An 18,187-nucleotide genomic window follows, 5' to 3' on the forward strand; every position below is an offset into this window, starting at 1 on the left:
CTGCTCATAGAGCACCATTGATAAAAAGAGGCTTGGCACTCCCCTGGTCTGAATTACAAGTCAACTAAGTTGGGACCATAAGAAGATCAGCCAGGGAAAACAGGTACATGCTGACAGTAACTTGTCTAATGTCCAAATGGGTGGAGTGCATTCCGACTCCAGAATGCAGTGCGCAAACGGCGACCACTTTATTTGAAGGTCAAATTTTGGGTGTGAAGAGAAAGCTACACATTTCTTACCGGCCCTCCTCTTCAGGGGGAGTAGAACGGTGTAACAGATCAATAGTTGATATGTTAAAAACGTTTGTAGCTGAAGCAGGATCTTATTGGTATTTGCGGGTTCCATTGGTTGGTACTGATGGCTATCAGGTCAACGCCCTCTAAATCAACATATCCCAGCCTCCATGAAATATTGACAGGAAGGAAAATGGTTCTACCACAACACTTACTTTACAGAACAAATGAACATGTGCTTGTTAATGTGTCCACAATTCAGGAATATGTGGAAGAATTGAGAAAGCACTTGCAATATGCATTTGTGCAGCAACATTTGGAATAGACCACTGATGGTGCAAAGACATATTATGATAGGAAGGTGAGAGAATAAGAAATAGGAGACCAGATTTACAAATTTTACCTCTGGAAGGGGAAACATAAAAACTCTAAATTTATTGCAGCATGGCAAGGGCCATATAGAATTGTATATAAGGTTTCACCTGTGGTCTACAGAATTGCTAAAAAGGAGGGATAATTGACAGTGAAACAGTTGGTCCATGTTAATCAAATTAAATCCTTTCACCCAAAACATGAAGTGAAATGACTAGAGCGAGTTGAAAGTAACAGAGAGTAAAAAAAAAAAGAAAAACAAACAGAATTGTCGTAGCAAGTTGTTAGGTGTAAACCATGTGAAGATATCAAAAGAAAGTTGAAAGTGATAACAAGAAAATATATATATTTCAAGCTATTGCACAAAATATTCAAATCGGCAAATAAGGGAAATAAAGGAAAGGAGTGTTGTGTTTGAGCCTGTTATCTGATAGTAGTGTGATTACTTTAGTGAGAAAATGTCTTGGCTGCATGGCATGTTATTTCTATAATTTGCATTAGTGTGCATAATTAAATCTGGTTTCAGATGCTCCAATGGAACAGAAAAGATAAAGGTTTAGGGGCTGATTCATGGAACAAATGTGCGCCGAAAATCTAGGCGCAATCCGGCGCAAGCGTAGGCCTGCGATTCATGGAAGGGCCTGCGCGTCTTTACAGCGGGATATGTGCCAAATATGAGCGTGGAGCGCACGGGCACACACGTCACAGCAACATCCCGAAGGCTGTGCACATAGTCGGCGCACACACCATAAAGGGGGCAAGACACGGGGCATAACACACGAAATGGGGAACAATGTGTGAAAAAGAAGGCGTAACTGGGGAAGTACTGCAGGGAAATACACGGAACGCCCACACGCGAACAACACGTATTCATGGAATCGAATACGGGAAACCCGCGCATGCTAAAAGACGCGCACAGGCATCAACACATCTGTCACAAGAAAGCAGGCGTAAGCGTCCCCGCGCACAATATAAAAGTGCACGCAACAACAAATACGTATACACAGCTACGATGAATGCCCCATTTGTAGCAGCACTGATCGTGGGACATCGCAGGAGGAGGAGAATAGCCAGGCCCCGCATTTTTTTGCCCCGGACCAGCCTTTTTGGGATGCCCGACGACCAGGTCCATGGCAGGTATAGGTTACCACCTCATATCACCTCATATCATCCTAGACCTGGTCAGGGAGTGGGAAGATGAACTTAAATCACCCACCCTGTGCTCCCAAGCATTGAGCCCCTTGGAGAAGGTGCTCAATGTCCTGCATTTTTTGGCCACTGGGTCATTTCAGCAGACAACTGCCATAGTGGGGGGGTCTCACAGGCCACGCTGTCATGCTGCCTAGACCAGGTGTTGGCACTCATCCCTGCGCGCTCCTCAGTCCGCAGGCACATATACATGCCCAGAACACCCGCAGAAAGGCAGGCCGTGGTCCAGGACTTCTACAGGGTAGAACACTTCCCCAAAGTGCTCGGTGCCATAGATTGCACCCATGTGGCCCTACGTCCACCTAGGGCCACTAAGCACATCTATTGAAACTGCAAGCACTGGCATTCCATCAATGTGCAGGTTGTATGCGATGCTAAGGGAATCATCACCTCTGACTATGCAAACTACCCTGGCTCAACCCATGACAGTTTCATATACAGAATGTTTGCCCTGAGCCGGGCCCTGGAAGCTGGTGAGCATGGCAACACATGGCTCTTAGGTGAGTACAAATGCCTCTGCACATGCATGCATGTCACACATAGACAAATACACAAACCCAACTAATCACAACCATTATCACCTCCCCAGGGGACAGTGCCTACCCTCTGAGAAATCACATGATGACGCCAATCCGGAACCCCACAACACCACCCCAGGTAAGATACAACGCTGCCCATATTGCAACCAGGGGCATAGTGGAGCGCACATTCGGAGTGCTCAAGTTATGCTTCCGCTCCCTTGACTGCTCTGGCAGCCAGCTACTATATGCACCCCCAGTAGTGTGTAGGATCATGTGGCAGCATGTGTCCTGCACAATGTTGCAACACGGCAGGGTGTACTGGTGGATATGGTGGTGCCCCCACATCCCCAACCACAGCCGTTGGAGGGGAAAGGGCAGGTGGCGAGGCAGCCCGGACCCAGCTTGGGGCCACATTTTTCACCTAAACTCCCACCCCTGCGGAGTGCACACAGGTCTGGCACATACCAGGTCACAACCGATGATGACAAAGAGACAGTCAACTGTCACAACCTTACCACCCTGAGGATATTTCCATGGAAGTGCTACATTGTGTGCATCCCTAGCTACTTAAACATAACCAATACAGTGTGTTCAAAAGGAACACATACAAGGTGTGTATCACACCCCCCCACAAAACAGACCATGACAATCCCTGGTATGTCACCCAAACCCTTCCAACCTCCATCACCCTTGTCTGCCACACCATGACATGGCATGCAACAGCAAAAGCCAAAAACATGACCAACAAGATACAGAGTGACATGTGAGAAATGGAAATTGGCCTGAGACAATGCCGCCTGACACGGAATCCGATGAAATGACTGACCAACAACCTCCCACACATACCAAGTCATACACAAATGCCTTCCACCAGTGGTAGCTCCAACACAGCACTGAATGCCTGTTCACATGCACATTAGGCAAGGCAAAATCGCTACTCTCCAACCCGTGTGCTGTGTGTCTCTCCTGCTACACACTGCTCAACACACAGAGCAGTGAGCATCTATTGTGTTGGGGATACACCTTGAGCATCACATGAAAAGGACAAAGAAAAAAAATAACCTATTGACGCATGTACAGGATCCCCAAATGGTAATTGATCATGCGCTGCGGGGACACAGCGTGCCCGAGAAGGCAATATGTGTGCACCTGTGAGCATGGAAGGGTGGTTGTACGTGTGGTGAAGCATTGTGCAACTGTGTGTGTCAGTAGGGACATGCACTCAATATATGGATGTGAAATCAAGTGACCCTCAGTGTCCTGTACACACCTTGCATGTAAATAGAGTGCAGCCCCCTCAGAGGCCTCCTTGACTGGTAAAAATACCAAATCCCAGAGAACTCAAAGTACCCAAATCCAAAACCATGGAAAAAGGCTCTAGGCACCAAAAAACCCTGGAAGAGTCTCCAATAGATTACTTGAAGTGAAGAAATAAGACCAGGCACATTTACAAGCAGAATGATACAACTACCTAGGTAGCACAGTAGAACAATGGTTCAACAGGATGGGTACCTTTTTCCGGAAACATACAATGAGGGTGCAAAAACTGATGGGTAGTGTCACAGCTCTGGTCTCCTGGCGCAGGAGTGGCACAAACCAACCACCCCCTCCGTGGTCTGGGCACCTGCAAGGTAAAACTTACACAGGCCTCCGAGACCCCGGTGGGGAAAGAGGGTCAGGGATCCGTTGGTTGGACAGGCATTGGTATTCAGGATAACCAGAAAGAGGGGCAGGAGAGGGGAGTTGGATTGGCAAGGGAAAGTAGGCAAAATACAAAATAAAACTGTTGACAATAACACATACTCAATCAGAGAACCCATGTTCTACATGCACATTGTACTAAATGAGTCAAATGCAAAACAAAGAGAGACTTATCTTTGGGGTGAGTGCTGGCCTCCTGCCTGCGCACTCTCAGGTCCGGTAACAGGATCAGTTCCATGCTGCAAAGAGAGCGCGAGTCACTAATCTGTGTGTTTTTACAAAACACACACAACACCATTCATGCCCCAAAGTGAGTGACTTCTACACAAACAAACACTCTTGTCTGGTGCTATGTACGTATACGTTAGCTTGCCCCCATGATGGTTCATACACTGTCAATGCAGTAAGGCCGGCGCACGTGGGCGTGCGGTAAATGGAAGACCAATGCCTTAAGAATCACACATGATAGTATGGTCCCTGGGTGAACTGCTAGACACGTATAGCGAGGTGCGACTTCAGTACAAGTCGTGTTCTGCCAGTGCCTGAGACCTGTCCAGTGGCGAGAGTGAAGCCAAACCCTTGACCAGATATTTGACGAGGCCCACTCCATTCTAAAGCCTAGGAGTGAGTATTTAGTCTAGAAATGTCCATAGTCATCTCTTAGTTTAAAGTAATCCTCTTCCATCCATTTCAACCTGCCCAGAACTGCATTATAGAATCTCGTATCTCTCCTGTTGATTCCAAATCTGTAAAGAGAAATCTGTCATTTTGAAATCTTGACTTTATTTCTGAAAATCTACCTTCAGAAAAACCTCACTAACTTTTGAACCGCACGTCCTAGAAATGTAACTGTCATTTTGAAGCTAAGATCCTAAGCTTTCCAACGAACCTAAAACGACATTCCAATTCCTTATAGTTTTTCTGTAATCGCGTTTCACGCACGCGGAAAAATTGCCGCGAATTGCAATTTAGCTCCATTGCTCAACTGCTGAAATTCGTTTTCAATCTGATAATCCTTCATGAACCATTGCTAGTGTTGACTTGTACCAATCCAAAGTAATTCTCACTTATCCTGAATCTCCTTTAGTGAATTAAAATCATTTTCGCATATTTTCCCATTAATTGCTATCCCATTCAAAAGTATTTTTGCCTGTTTTAAAATCCTACCTGTTTTCTCTAAGCTTGCTGGGGGAACTGGGATTGAACTGCATTGTCGATTAATATTCCTGAAACCTGTGTGCCCTCATTTCCATCTCTTCATATTGCACAGTGGGGGGAGTGAGTAGTCACAGGGGAAAAAGTGATTATATTATCTTTTGATTGAAACCATATCTAGTTTATTTCTGTGCTGCATTCTTTCCCGTCTTGCATTTCCTTGAACGATAAAAGTATTCCTGGCTACCTTATTCTCCTATTCCTACTCCTTACTGATTAAAGACATTGCTGAGATTGTAATGTTACCCATTGCTGATCATTGTCATATTCATAAGGGTGCTATTCAGAGATTATTTTATTCATAAAAGTGTGATATATATTGTTCAATTCTTCAATAAACCTTTTAATTTGCAAAACAAACCTACTTCTTGGCTCCGTGAGGTAAGGGAGACTCAAAGAGAGGGGACGTTATATAAGGGTTCATCATCCAGATTTAAAGAACTTTGACATAAAAATATATAAATAAAGCCTTCCATTGGGCATCCCAGACTAGGCATTGACTTAGTTGGAGTGCTGGATTGAAGTCACTTAAAATGTTAACAGCACCCCTGCACCTGCAAGGCTGTATGTGACCCTGGTGATGAAGTGACGGGTCACGCAATGCCCAGGGACCCCAAAACTGCTGTAAAACTGTGCATGCAACCCCCGGTAGCCCACGTGTGTGGAATTAACCTCCCGCAGTACGCGGTGGCACCCAGGAACACGAAAAACAAGTACGCGTGGGACACGCAGGCTACTATGACCTCGAAAATGGTACGCAATAAACAAGGGGGCCCGCAGTGGGAATAATAGCGTGCGCGACTCACTGCCTGACTAGCGTGATAATGAAAAACACACATAGCCAATACTCCTGCCAAAAGAAGAGATACTGATCCGCTGTGATGTTGTGATGTGCGCGAAACAACACGAAGTAGCACCACACACGTCGGTCTCCATGAAAGGCACGTACAGCGAACTGCTGGACCCACTCACCTTTAACCCGCGCTGAGGGAAATGCCCATGCGTGTCACTTCTCTCACGTGATTAGGGCCTTTCCTCGGATTACACGCTTTCACACGCGGACGTGCTTTTTTCTCATGTGCTGAATCACTATGCACCTGTGATGAGGGGAACACCCGCGCATGTTACGTCACATACACGCTTACACGCTAAGGGCCTTTCCTCAAATTACACACTGACGTGCTATTTTTTCATGTGCCAATTCACTCCGTATCAAGCTGGCCACACGACAACACACGGAAGACCATGCTCCAAACCAGAAGGCCATTTTTCTGCCCCCCAGAGCCCTGAGCATGCTCCCACCTGCCATCTGCTGCTGCCTGCCTGCTGGCCACGTGCCCTGCTATTTGGTGCCTGCACGTCAGCCATCTGCAGGGGTCCAGTTGCTGTGACCACCCCTGCTGGAACAGAAGACTCCCGACTGGGATTCCATCGATCCACAGCCCAGCCCCAGGACCCAGTTGCCCACGCACACATGTCTCGGTGGTTGCCATGTCCAACCCAACACCTTCTGGTACCAGTGGCAACCCCCCAGCAAAGAGGCAGAGAGCTGCCAGCTTCTCTGCCAATGAAGTTGGCATCCTGGTGGGTCAAGTCCTGGGGCAGTATGATGCCCTCTTAGGAAGTTCACACGTCGACAATGAAGGACGGGAGAGGATCTGGATGGACATCGTGGCTGCCATCAACGTGGAGGGAGTGGAAGCCCGCAACATACAACATGCCCGGAAGCACTGGGATGATTTCAGGTCCAGGACCCTCAGCAAGGCCCGGCGCCTCTTGAAGGCAGCGCATGCAGAGGGGTGCCGGGTCTGCCTTACCAACATCCAGATGAGGGTCCTGGAACGCATATGCCCAGTGCACCACCTCCAGATCCTTGAGAGGCAGACCAGTCCGGAGTCGAGCGGTAAGTGTCCATGCGTACTGATTGGATGCTGTGCATGTTGAGGTGTGGCAGGAGTGTGCAGGTTGGACATGAGACTTGGAAGACCCATGTATGGATGTGTATGTACAGGGACATGAGCCTGCCACATGTGAGTCCAGTCATGTGTGAGGCACATCAGTGGCGTATGTCTCGAAATGCATGGGGCACAAATGCATGTGTGGGTGCACATATGTTTGACTTTCTGTGTATGTTCTGTGGCATGGTTGTGGTGTGACACATGGATGCTGGTTCCACCTTCATGTATGTGCACAATGTACATGTGTGTGTGTGTATTAGACATGTGTGCCACTGTGTTACACCATGGATGCATGTGATGGCAACATGTAGGAGGCTGGATTAGCAGTTGTGACATGGATGTTGATGATTTCACTGCGACAGGTGGGGTAGATGTACAGATGCATGTATGTCTGGTGGCGTGTGTGCATGTGTTCGGCACTCCCCCTGTTGCATGTGACGTCAGGTTATTCTTTGGATGCTCATGCTGTTGTATGTGTATGGATACTGTTGCTTGCTGCAACATTCATGTTAATTTGCGCATGTGTGTGGGTTCAAATGATATGTGTGTTGGGGAGTGTGATGCAATGTGGGAAGTTTGACACTGCTACCCATGTGCAACTGTTATGTGTGTATCAGACCATTGTACAGTGCCCTGATGCCTGTGTTCTATCTCTCCCTGTCTGCAGCATCAACTGATGGCAGAGACGGTGCTGTGGAGCACAGCGGTGGGGATCCCACAACCAGCCGGAGACACGAGGCCCAGCTCCCCTCCCATGTTGTCATCTCGTCGGGGAGTGAGGAGTCTGGTGCCGCGTCCACGGCTGCAGCTGCCGGGGGTAAGTCCAAGAGGCGGAGGTGGACTTCTCGGCAGCCGAAGGGGCAGCTGAGACCCCACAGGGGGCTATGGAGGAAGATGGCACAGAGTCATCCAGGTTGGTGGGGGCTTTGGTTGAGGAGGAGGCCGTGGAAGGCCCAAACATGGGGTTTGGAGTGGGGATTCCACTGGTGCTGGTGGTGCAGCCCAGGGACAGGGACAGGAGGCAGCACAGGCAGCCGCGGAGGTGCCTGTGTGTAATCCTGTCCCCAATCCTGTGACTGCATCATCAGGCACCAGCAGGGAAAGCTTCGTCCAGACGCATTTTCAGGGCGGGGATGCGCGCACAACAACTGGCCTTCCTCTCCCTGCGGACGTGGCAATCCAGGACCATGGTGAGCCTGTCCTGGCTGAGGTGGCGTTGCGTGTACATGGCATTCGGGATGACGTGCAGGGTTCTAGTGAGGAAAATGCACGTCATTTCGGATGCCTCGCCAACCGCGTCGACCTACTGGGATGGGTCACCAGTGCTGGATTCCTCCGTGTGCTGGAGCTTCTAGCGACCCCCTCTTCAACTGAACCCCCTATGCGCCAGTCGTCCTCTATGCCATCTTCCTGCCAAAGTATAACCTGGGCAGCCTGTGGAGCTGCCCCTAACCCAGCGGCCAGGCTGGTAGAGGACACATCCCTGCCACAGTCGGGAGTCAGAGGTCCAGCAGGGGTGGCCACCCCAACAACTGAACCCCAGCAGGAGGAGGACATGCAGGCAACAACAGGCAGGGCACATGCACGGCAGCAGCAGGCTCAAGGTGGGAGCGATGATGGCTCGGGGCCATCAACATCAGAGGGGCAGGCATTGGCTGGAGGGCAGGAGGACCCTGGATTGGGAGTCTCTTCCATGTGGCAGCGGTTGGGCCAGCAGATAGATGCGGAGCGGCGGCGGGCGGAAGAGGCACGGCTGACTATGGTCAGGGCGGAGAACTCCCTGCGCAGGGCACTGAGGCGGGCAGAGTGCCTCAAGGAAATTCACAGGGAGTTGGAGGTGGACATGGCGTTATCCCTGCAAAACCTCGGGGCCATGGAACAGGCCCGCCTCCAGGATGTAGAACAGGAGTTTGATGATGCTCTGGCCCGGGAAATCAACAAGTGAGCCATACGACTTGCCTGTCGCCATTGTATATAGTTAATTAGTGTTAGGTTTCCTTTCTATTTTTCTTTCATTTGGGGCGCATGGACTATGCCCCACCTTTTTGTATATAGTTGTTTATTTGGTAAGGTTTTTTGTAGGTTTCATTTGGATTGTTGGGCTCATGGTCCCTGGATTTGTACATTGTATATAGTTGAAGACTGGGTTCGACTTCAATATTTTCTTTTTTTTACCATGGAGCAATGGATTTTCATCTTTTTTTTTCCTTTGGATTTGGTTTGATGGACGAACCCTTTGGAGACATTTTGTGGAGCTGCCCCTAACCCAGCGGCCAGGCTGGTAGAGGACACATCCCTGCCACAGTCGGGAGTCGGAGGTCCAGCAGGGGTGGCCACCCCAACAACTGAACCCCAGCAGGAGGAGGACATGCAGGCAACAACAGGCAGGGCACATGCACGGCAGCAGCAGGCTCAAGGTGGGAGCGATGATGGCTCGGGGCCATCAACATCAGAGGGGCAGGCATTGGCTGGAGGGCAGGAGGACCCTGGATTGGGAGTCTCTTCCATGTGGCAGCGGTTGGGCCAGCAGATAGATGCGGAGCGGCGGCGGGCGGAAGAGGCACGGCTGACTATGGTCAGGGCGGAGAACTCCCTGCGCAGGGCACTGAGGCGGGCAGAGTGCCTCAAGGAAATTCACAGGGAGTTGGAGGTGGACATGGCGTTATCCCTGCAAAACCTCGGGGCCATGGAACAGGCCCGCCTCCAGGATGTAGAACAGGAGTTTGATGATGCTCTGGCCCGGGAAATCAACAAGTGAGCCATACGACTTGCCTGTCGCCATTGTATATAGTTAATTAGTGTTAGGTTTCCTTTCTATTTTTCTTTCATTTGGGGCGCATGGACTATGCCCCACCTTTTTGTATATAGTTGTTTATTAGGTAAGGTTTTTTGTAGGTTTCATTTGGATTGTTGGGCTCATGGTCCCTGGATTTGTACATTGTATATAGTTGAAGACTGGGTTCGACTTCAATATTTTCTTTTTTTTACCATGGAGCAATGGATTTTCATCTTTTTTTTTCCTTTGGATTTGGTTTGATGGACGAACCCTTTGGAGACATTTTGATTCTGTATTCATATATATTTTTTTCCATTTATTTTGGACATGCAGCCTTTTGTTTATTATTTCTATTATTGTATGATTTTCTTTCATTCCCTTGCTTTTATATTTAATACATTTTGGTTTCATACTTCATTTGTGTGTTATTCTCTCATTGGTTTCATGCATGACACAATGTGGGTTTTCTCATTCACTTGCACCCATTGTGTGTGTGTGACGGACATGTATTGATGTGCATACTTGCCATTTGTATGTATTATGTGATGGGGATTTCAATGTGGGGTGGATGGAATACTTGGTTGGGTGTTTGGACTGGGGTGGCGTGGGGTGGGATTTGGGTAGCCATAAGGGCCATGAGTGTGGATTGTGATGACGTGTTGGGGGGTGACATGAGTTGGGGCCTGCTGGCAGGTGCCCGTTAATGCTGGGTGGGTGGGGGTGCAGGGGGACATGAGTCGGGCCTGCTGACAGGTGTCCGTCAATGCTGGGTGGGTGGGGGTGCAGGGGGACATGAGTCAGGGCCTGCTGGCAGGTGCCCATCAATGCTGGGTGGGTGGATGGGTGGGGGACATGAGTCGGGGCTCACAAGTGTGCTCACAAGTGCATGGTGCCATGTGGGCTGACTGCAGGGCATGGTGAGGCTTGTAGGGTAGTCCCCTGTGGTGTGGGCTGCCTGCAGGGCATGGGGACGGGGGAAACCACACCCCCGGGAGGGCTCATGTTGCGAAATCGCGTGTGAAACTCCCCGCATACCGCACAAATACACGTACCCTGCTCGCACAGGGCCTATCACATGTGAAACTTCCCGCGCACCCCACAAATACACGTAACCTGCTCGCACAGGGCCTCTTGCGTGTGAAACTCCCAGCGTACCTCACAAATACACATACCCTGCTCTCACAGGGCCTATTGCGTGTGAAACTCCCAGCGTACCTCACAAATACACATACCCTGCTCGCACAGGGCCTATCGTGTGTGAAACTCCCTGCGTAACGCACAAATACACGTACCCTGCTCACACAGGGCCTATCGCGTGTGAAACTCCCCGCATACACCACAAATACAGGTATCCTGCTGCACAGGGCGTATCGAGTGTGAAACTCCTCACGCACCCCACAAATACACGTACCCTGCTCGCACAGGGCCTATCGCGTGTGAAACTTCCCACGCACCCCCGAAAATCACGCAGGCTGCCCATTCACCCTCACCATGCCCCACAGGCAGCCCATCCACCCTCACCATGCCCCACAGGCAGCCCACACCAAAGGGGGGACTTTTTCCAAGCTATTTACCTGGTGCAAGCGGGGTACATGTATTCTGAGTGGTGCACGCTATTTACCTGGCGCGAGCGGGGTACGTGAATTTTACATGTGATTCCGAGGGGTGCGCAGGGAATTTTACATGTGATTTCGCTAGCGCGAGCGGGGTACGTGCATTCCGAGGGGTGCGTGGGGAGTTTTACATGCACTTTCGTAGTTGGGGGACTGTATGCTGTTCCACTGGCCTTTGCGCCATGTACTGGATTTGTGCGCTGTTCATGGCGCACGGGGAGGGGTTGGGGGCATAACTGGCGCTGCTGCAGGGTTGCTGCACCACTCTGCGCCACGGCTGGTTATGGATGTTAGGATCCATGAATATGCTGTGTGCTGAAATTGGTTTTGGCGCACTCGTCTGGTGCAGACTGCCCCATGCGCACACTGTGCGCCAGCCGCGTGCGCCACTTGTGCGCCGAATTGAATGAATTACCCCCTTTATGTGCTGGATACTTAAGTTGTTTTTTTCCTTTGTATTCTAGAAGAATAATTGTTTTCCTTGTCAGCGCCGGATCCTTGGAGCACTGGAACCCTGGGGGATGCCACTGGAATGGAGTCCCCTGGAAAGCCCCTGGACCAAAGGAGGGGGTGAATATGCTGGCCCCAAAAGATGTGGAGATGATGACCCCGAAAGAGGTCCCATGGAGTACCGGAATGAAGGAGTTCCACCCAGAACAGTTTCCTGTGTGATTTTTATCACACACTATTCTTTACAAAGTCTATTTCTATTACAGACTATTTTTAATATTCTTATCACAAACTATTGTATTTACAAAGACTATTTCTATCACAGACTATGTTTATCACAAATTGATTGTTATCACAAACTAATCTTTTTAAAATTTTTACTGGTTTTTACATTTGACTGAAGCCAATGACACAGTTTTGTTGGATGTATGGTTTTTGAAAATCATAATGATTTGAATTTTTTTTAAATAAGATAAAAAACAATGGATCTCCAATTAAAAAAAAGATAAAGGTGATCAATAGATAAAATGATAAAAATAAAAAATAAAATAAAAAGATAATACAAAAGAAGATAAAAAAATACACATCGCCAATATAAAAAAGAGATACAAAGATAAAGGTGATCAAGAGGAAAAAAAAGGAAAAACATGATTTTTTTGTATTCTTTCTTAAAGATATTGATGTTGTTTTTTTCTTGATCAAGTTTCATAATTCTTTTGCTCAAGACTAGGAATGCATGCATTATATTTCTCATGTATTTTGTCATTTGCATGTTATTTATTTTTGGCTGATAAGAGAAGATTCGGTTGTGGCAAGCACATGTGTTTTGGAACTCTATCTTTGTTTTTCCTGCAGTTATTTCAGGGTTATATCCCAGCAGTAAAAAAAGGAGGAAGTGTAGGAGTAGGGACTCTTGAATTTTAGCAGTTCATCATTTTAGCATATACATGTTAGCATGGCTTTGAATTGTAATAGGGGCATAAGGGATGAAACTCAGTTCTGGACTCAAGAGTGCGAGTCTCATGCAGAATTGGAAAATGCATGATGCTCTTTAAAATGGGAACATAAACGTGTAGGCTGAATTTGCACCGGGGGATAAAAAATTTGAAGATCCATTCCACTGAAAACAAGCCATTGTATTGAGCAGGAAAATCATGGAGAGGTGTATCTTTTGATCTCCAGCAATGAAATCATGTGCCATTTCGGTGGAATTATCTGCTCAAGCGGAGGAATTTCCATTGATTGGCAGTGAGGTGTAATACAAAGGGTTTTGAGAGGGAGTAGTGGGAGGACATATTTGGACACTGGGAGACGAAGTAAATGAGGGCTGACTGGAGACAGAATTAACTGTTGGCAGGCTGTCTGATGCTGGAACTTTCCTATATGAGTGACCCTGGGTGAGGCAGATGGAAGGATTGATGAGGATTATCATGCGAAACTGAACCAGAATCATCACCAACATAGCTAGGTAAATATCAGTTTAAGTGAAGGGCTGCTGTTTTGAATGAGCTCAGTTAGTGTAGATTCACTTCATAGTAGGCGCTGTCTATTTTCAACATGCACGTAATCCTGCATTTATGTATTGAATGTTTTGCTGCGTTTTTTTTCCAAAGTGTATTTCTCTTGCCAAGTTCCATGTTGCCAAGGACAGTTGGTAAGACTTGGCACAGAAAAAACTTTTGCAATATATTAACATTGTGAAATATAAAGTGGTCATGCATGTTAATCTATGTAACTTGCATATTTTCAGTTTTATTATAAAATCAGATTTCAAAGTAATGTGTAGTCGTATTGCATGATTCTGCAATTAGTCTCTTTTATTTGACATGTATAAAAAAAACAGAAGTGTGATAAGGGATAGCTAGAGAGATTGTATGAATGTGCACTGTTTAAATTGCATGCTTGACAATTGTTGAAACTCAGCCAAAAGGGTGTAGCATGGGATTGTACATAAGGTACCATAAGGAAAGGGGGAATGAGCCCTCCGTCCAAAGTGTATGAAGTCCATTATTTTGTTTGTTGTTAGAGACTCTGGTAAAAACTATTACTAGGCACAATTCTGAAATCAGCCTCACCACTGTAAAAATACCCCAATGAGTTACCACAATAAATGTATAAAATACTACCAAATACCACCATAAAACAATACCACAAAGTAATATATATATAACCCCAAACTATATCCAGCAAATAGCTCTATTATGTACAGAGTGGAATACTTTTGTTTAATACATGACAAGTATCCCTTGTAATACTTGATGTTAAGCTTCATTGAACAGAGAATCTTATGGCATAAACCAATAGAATAAATGCAGAATACATATGGTGGGAAAAACTACCCACATTCAGTATACAATTTGAATGCAGGATATATTGGAAACAGGTGTAGTAAGAGTATGATACATGCATATTTAAAACACACCAAAGCAAAGGTGCTGCAAAGTAGCAAAGTAGGAAAACAGTTGCAAGGAGACATAAAAAAGGGGAAAAGTCTCATTGCTTGATAATTGTGCAACAACCCCCATTGTCTTACATATTTAAGAGGCAGTTGCTAATGACTTCAGTGGGATATTTTTAATAGTCTTTGCCAACACAATTACCACATCACCTATAGCCAAAAACGTGGGCATTGACTTCCCTGAAATGCAGACTGCACTTGCTGCGATGGCCATGATATAGGGTAAGTTTTTTATCAAATAGCTGAGCAAGTTAAATGCTTCCCTCAGATACGTGGGTGTGACCTGTAGTCAAAGGATAGAATTACAGCAGAGCAAACTCAGCACTTCATCCTTCTCTTCCAAGGATGATCAATTGAGTACCATTAAACGGGGTAATAATTGCGAGCAACTATTACAGCACTTAGAAGGTAGACGACTCTGCAGTGTTCTATCAGGCCGGGTTCCTAATGCACTACCAAAACCCATCCTTACTTCTATCTAGCCTCTAAATACATGCCACACACTGGAGAAGAGATCCCTGAAACAAATGGTCATGCATTGTTGTACTCCGCTGTTGTAGCCTAATACAAGTTTGAAAGCTGGTCAGCAGGCCCAACTCCTTTATATGTTGGCTTGGCTCTCTTTCAAGAGAAGTTCACCAGCCACCTCCAAAGTTCCTGTATACCTCATGTCCTATTGCTGTTACCATCTCTCCCATAGTTTAAGCCCAGACTGCCTTCACACTGCTCCCCATCCTGCTTGTGTGAGTGTTCTCCTTTTGACCATTACATGGAATAGGAATCCTGGCATCAATTAAACCCAACAAACAAACCTGAGCACCTCTATGGGTCACGTTCAGTCCCTTGGTGTGCTGACTGAATATAGTAAGGGTCATATTACCTTACTTTCTTTGGATAACATGTAAAATTGGTTGTTTAGGTAGTATGTTGCATATGGCAGACATTGGACCATACAACATTTATATTTCTGAGCTGTAGAGTAGTGCTGGTTTGTGTTTTTAAAGGTGAGCTTTGTGGCTCGGTATGTGGCTTCCGAAGGGAATTAATTAAATATCACCTATAGTTTCCTGAACACTCCTCAAATATGTATTTTGGTGTAGGTGAGAGAGTCAAAAAAGCCAACGAATAGCGGCAAAGGGTGAGACATGAGTACATTACCAGCCTCGTGGTGCACATGATGAAGAAGTTTCATAAGAAAGGAATAACATGTGTCTCATGCTTGAGTGCTGTTGTGTCTATGTGGTGTTACTATGCTGGCATTTCTGGGGGTTGTCACAGGATAAAACTTAATTTAAGGAAATGGTGGCTAAAGATTTGGAGCTAGAATTGAATCGGCAAGATGTTTACATTTGCTTTAGCCATTTGAACAATACAACTTGTAATTTATAATAGAAGGAAGGGACATGTTGCCAGCTTTACAAGTGAATAGTCACTATGTGCAGTGCTTTAAGTGGGGTAAGAAATTGAGGGGGGGCCCTCGTTTGGGGGCGTGGCATCCGCTGTGGGCGTGGCCTAAAAGTGCACAAATCATAGTAGGGTGCGCAAACAAATATATAAATGTAGTAGAGCATTTATGTATTTGTATGCGTACTAGTATGGTTTGTGTATTTTTCAAGCTTTCTTTTATAAACATAGCAATGTTACATATTTCTATGTTTATAAAAGGTGGCTTGAAAGTGTACAAACCATAGTAAGTTACGCACACTTGTGTGCTTACCTTACCATGGTTTGTGTACTTTTCAAGCCACCTTTTATAAACATAGACATTTGTAACATATTTCTATGTTCATAAAAGATGGCTTGAAATGTACAAGCCATCTTTTATAAAGCGTTGAGGACGGACAAAACGCAAGGTGGTTTTGTCCGTCGACAAAGCTTTATAAAAGATGGCTTGAATTGTGTACGTTTCAAGCCGTCTGTTATAAACGTAGAAATATTTCTACGTTTATAAAAGATGGCTTGAAATGTACACATTTCAAGGCATATTTTATAAAGATTTGCCAAAGGAGACAGGCACCTCGGTCTCAGTGATCGCTGCTCTGAGCAGAGATCACAGAGCCCGAGGCGTCTTTCACCCTCTGGGAACCCGCGGGCTCCGTGATGTAATCTACGTATTAGATCATGGAGCCTGCAGGTTCACAGAGGGTCAGTGACCTGGCGAGGGCAAACAAAGGAACTGTTACTTCCCTGATGACCCCTCAGATGGGGGGTCATCAGGGAAGTTACAGTGACTGACAGAAGTGCCAGCCAGCCTCAGCGACGCTGTGGCTGGCTGGCACTTCTGTCCACTTGCCTAACGTTACACTGGCGGGCGCATCTCCCGTCGCGGCTGCGGCCGTGGCGGGATAATGCGTCCTGCCATGGCGTGGTGGGACTGGGGGGCCCCGGCAGGGCCCCGGTTCAGCCCCACTTTTTGGAGACTGGCGGGGCCCGGCCCCGGCAGGCCCCGGCCCACTTAAAGCACTGACTATGTGTATTAATAGAGGAACACTACTGTGGTAAACACCATAGAACCTAGGGGATCACTTGCGAGTTATATATAATGAAACAAAGAAATCTGCTGTATTCATGTTTGAATAACTTTCATAATCACATCCAGTTTTGTTGCTACTTATACCCAAAATATAGTATCAGAACATGAAGCACAAAACAAAGATAAACAGCTTTACAACCAAATCTTTAGAAAAATAAAGATTTTAAGTGCATGTCTTTGGGGTGGAAATGAGTATATCCAACCCCCATAGGTGCTTTCAGGTGAGGCAAACCCCATATGAAGTGAAGTAGTGTGTAAGGGGGGAGAAAACTGCACCATTAAACAAAATGTAGAAGGAATGTAGTGACAACAGTAGATGTGCGTCACTAGAAAACACATAGAACAAAAACTCCATTTTGCAGTAGGCCATGAAGCACCGGCCTGCATGATCGGGCTGCACCCACTAACCTGAATGAAACCAGTTCACCAGGCCCAACCTCATTAAGACAGAATGATTCCGCACAGCCAGTTCTCAGGGAAGTTCAATTCCCCCTTGTTTCTCCACTGTTGTAAACATTTAGTATCTTTCACAGGAATGCACCCTGCGAGAGCGTGAGACAACACCAGGCTCTGTGAAGCATCCATTCATCTCCATTAAACTGCCAATAGGCCCTGAATCCCCACCCAGCGATCCCAAAGCTAGGCCCACACAACTGACTCGATGCCCACAGCTCTGCATTACATGATACGCAAGCAACGCCCCTGTCCTAACACAAATCAAGTGTTCATAAAAGATCCAAGCATGCACAAATGTATTTCTTCCAGAGTAAAACACAGTCTTTGTAAAACGAGTTACAGGGAAGGATACATTAAAGCTCAAACCTAGGGTGGAGACCTTGAGTGCGGGAAGTCCGGTATCAACGAAGCCCTGAATATGTGGGTTAGCATGACTGTATTGTGTCCTCCCTTCACCTGGCATTCTCTGTGAAAAATGTGAATGTCTTTTTTTCTTTGTTTTTTGTTCGAAATGTGGGGTTCCCCCCAATCCCTCTTTTTTTCTGTTTTAACCCTTTTTATTTTTACTTGCGGAACCCAAAAAAAAAAGAAAGCATTCGGAAAAAAAAATGTCAACATTATTTTTTTTGACATTGTTGTAATTCGACCAAATGTTTTCGACATTATAACTGCACACCATGGAATAGGGAGCT

This window comes from Ambystoma mexicanum, chromosome 12 (assembly GCF_040938575.1).
Source record: "Ambystoma mexicanum isolate Mex_15411 chromosome 12, UKY_AmexF1_1, whole genome shotgun sequence".
Taxonomy (NCBI): domain Eukaryota; kingdom Metazoa; phylum Chordata; class Amphibia; order Caudata; family Ambystomatidae; genus Ambystoma; species Ambystoma mexicanum.